Raw genomic sequence first — 3,680 nt, 5'->3', positions numbered from 1 at the left:
ATTTAATGAAATTAGGATCCCATGTTTATCATATATATTAATTCAACCATTCTTGTTCTCTTAATTATAATTGTTAGTTTAATTCTTAGTTATAAACAATCCCAATTTGTTATTTGTCTTAGCATTGAGCGATAACCATACAGTGTTTCATAGGTGCATAAATTGAACTTAACCAAAACCAGTCTCTGTGGGAACGAATCTGATCTATATCTTATACGACTTGCGAATGCGTATACTTGCATGAATTTTATCATGTGTTTTCTACCTAACAAGTTTTTGGCGCCGCTGCCGGGGACTCGGTGTTAATTTTTAGTTTATGTTGTTGTCATCAGTGGTCGTTAAAGTTCACTGACTCAGATTCTTTTACTTTCACGGTTTATTTGTTTGTGTTCCAGGTACTCATTACAATGGAGATCCAGCAGCACGAACGAAAGCCTTGATGGATTTTTCTCAACCCAAGATCAATGACATTCAATCTAGTATTATCAGGCCAGCTATCACTGCTAATACCTTTGAGATCGAGCCTGGCATAATTCAATGGGTGCAGAATTCAATCCAGTTTGGGGGTGCTCCAAAGGAAGATCCCAATACGCACAGTAGGGATTTCATAGAGATCTGCGACACCTTTAGGTTCAATGATGTTTCTGAAGATTCTATAAAGCTGAGGCTTTTCCCATTCTCTCTGAAGGACAAGGCTAAAAGCTGGTTACACTCTCTACCAGCTGGTTCGATTGCTACTTGGGAAGATGTTGCTCAACAGTTTCTCACTAAATTCTTCCCTATGGCGAAGACAGCTGCAATCAGAAATGCTACTACTCAATTTGCGCAACAAACGGGAGAATTTTTATGTGAAGCTTGGGAGCGCTACAAGGAGATGCTTAGGAAGTGTCCTCATCATGGAATACCTGATTGGATGATTATCAGTTGAATCTATAACGGTTTAGGAGCACAATCTAGACCCATGCTGGATGCAGCATCAGGTGGAACATTATGGACAAAGAGCTATGAGGAGGCTTACGAGCTAATTGAACTGATGTCTGCTAATGAATATTAGTATCCAACCCAGAGATTGCCACATGGCAAGGTAGCAGGAGTTTTTGAAGTGGATACAGCTACGGCTATCACTGCTCAACTAAAGGCATTGTCTATGAAGATCGATTCCCTGGCTAACTATGGTGTTAAGCAGATAACCAGTATTTGTGAGTTGTGTGCAGGTCACGCATGCAATGGAGTAGTGCACTATATCTAATGACTCAGCTCAGTTTATGAGCAACTTTCATAGATCGCAGCAGCCAGTTCCTTTCACTTATCATCCTGACAACTGGAATCATCCTAACTTCAGCTGGAGCAAAAACAGAATGTGGTACAACATACTTATCAGCAGTTTGGATCCAATCAATTTAATCCTCCTGGTTTTCAGCAATAATTTGAACCAAGACAACAAATCCAACTTCAACATCAAACTCATGGAGGTGCAGGTCTATCTTCGAATGAAAAATCTGAATTGGAGGAGTTCGGCTTATGTGCAAAAACCAGGCTCTTATATTCCAAAGCTAGGCTATTCCTATCAAGACTCTGGAGAACCAAATAGGGAAAATTGCTAATGCCTTATTGAATCGACCACCAGGAACTCTTCCTAGTGATACAGAAGATAATCCAGGTAAGAGGGAAGTTGAAGAACAAGTGAACGCCATCACCTTCAGGTCTGGAAAGCTCGCAAGCCCCCAAATTCAGCAAGACGAAGAGCCTGAAAAATCTTAAGTTTCAGAAAATGCAGTTGTGGCTGAAAGTGGTGCAGAAGGATGTCGAGGTGGAATTAAGGAAGAAAACTGTGGAACACACTCCTCCTGAGGGTAATACAGGAGAGAAACATGTCTATCCTCCACCTCCTTTTCCTAAGAGGCTGCAGAAGCAGAAGTTGGATAAGTAATTTGCTAAGTTTCTGGAGGTGTTCAAGAAACTTCATATTAACATACCTTTTGCTGAAGCTCTTGAACAGATGCCTAGCTATGCGAGGTTTATGAAAGGTATTCTCTTTCAGAAATTGAAGCTCGATGACTTAGAGATTGTTGCTCTAACGGAGGAATGCAGTGCTGTGCTGTAACAGAAGTTGCCTCTGAAGCTTAAAGATCCTGGAAACTTCACTATTCCTTAAACCATCGGAAACTTGTCGTTCGACAAGTGTTTATGTGATTTGGGAGCTAGCATCAATCTGATGCCCTTGTCTATCTTCAAGAAGCTTGGTCTACCTGATCCGAAGCCGACATACATGTCATTGCAACTAGCTGATCCTTCCATCGCTTATCCATGAGGTATAGTGGAGGATATCTTGGTTAAGGTGGATAAGCTCATTTTCCCTGCTGATTTTGTAATTCTGGACTTTGAGGAAGATAAGAAGATTCCCATAATCTTGGGAAAACCATTCTCCGGTACAGGCCAAACTATGATCGATGTGCAAAAAGGAGAGCTTACGATGAAGGTTCACGATCAAAAGGTCACTTTTAATGTGTTCAAGGCAATAAAGTTATCCACAGCTAAAAACGAGTGCTTTAAAGTAGAGTGGGTCAACTCTATCATGAATTCAGAGCCTGAGCAATTGCCAAAGTCAGATACCTTAGAGAGATCTTTAAAAGGGGAATCAGTTATTGAAGATGAAGAAGGGGTAGAGTAAATGCAGGTTTTGAATGCACCTCCGTGGAAGAGGAAGTTGGATATGCCATTCGATTCTTTTGGGTTAGTAGAGCTGAAATTTTTTTAGGAGCGTCTCGAGCCGTCTATTGACGATGCTCCCACACTTGAGCTCAACCCACTACCAGATCACTTGAGTTATGCATTCTTAGGTGCACCCCCTGACAGGGGATGGGATATATTTTTGATGATCTAAAGGGTGACCGGACGGTTCCTCCCGTGCTTACAGAGGGTCTCTCGCGTACACCACAGACAGTTGATAGGTTTGGTCTTGGTGATGCGCAGTATAGATTGTTGATTCGGCGTATTGAGGCCATACATGAAATCTACCGACGTTGTGCTGAAGATTTGATATACACTCTCGGTACTATTTCTTGAGACACTAGTGTCGAGGTTGATTGGCCACCTGATCCTCCACCCGAAGAGGGTGATCTTTCTGACGACTAGGTATGCCTAAAATCCTTATTATTTCCTTCAATGAGGACATTAGAAAATTTTAAGTTTGGGGGTGATAATGTAAGGATTAGTTTGTGTGTGTCCATATAGTTCATATAGATTCATGTTGCATGTTTAGTTGTATTTCATTCATATTTTGGCAAGATTGTTCATATAGGACATATTTGTTTGTGCTATTATGTGAGTCCATATAGTTCCATTTGCATTCATATAACATGATCCCTTAGGTTGAGCTATTTCTGATTGATTGGTTGATGTTGATGTGAGTTTAGTGATGACAAATAGAGGGATGTTTAAGTCCTAATGAATTGATTTGCATGCCAGAAATAGATATTTTCATAAAGTCTTATAGGGTTGCTTTTGATCTAGTTCATGATCATACTTGTTTGTTGTTGAGATTTAATCACTTGGTTATATTTAAAATTTGTAATATTCGTATAATGGCGTAAAAACACTGAATTTTTAAATTGGAGAAAAACTTGGATTTCATTGCTAGTTGTAAATAAGGCTAGGTGTCAAATGGCTTGTACCCGGCT

At 40.2% G+C, this 3,680-nt stretch overlaps 1 non-coding gene across 1 annotated transcript; it reads right to left on the bottom strand.

The window, feature by feature from the left end:
- Window positions 1-796: 796 nt before the first annotated feature.
- Window positions 797-903, bottom strand: LOC141662215 (small nucleolar RNA R71). The gene has a single exon (XR_012550339.1). It is a non-coding gene; the product is annotated as a small nucleolar RNA R71 (small nucleolar RNA).
- Between the last annotated feature and the right edge of the window lie 2,777 nt (window positions 904-3,680).

This window comes from Apium graveolens, chromosome 5, assembly GCF_009905375.1.
Source record: "Apium graveolens cultivar Ventura chromosome 5, ASM990537v1, whole genome shotgun sequence".
Taxonomy (NCBI): Eukaryota; Viridiplantae; Streptophyta; class Magnoliopsida; order Apiales; family Apiaceae; genus Apium; species Apium graveolens.
The sequence above is the reverse complement of the archived record's forward strand: the minus strand, read 5'-3'. Positions and strand labels throughout refer to the sequence as shown.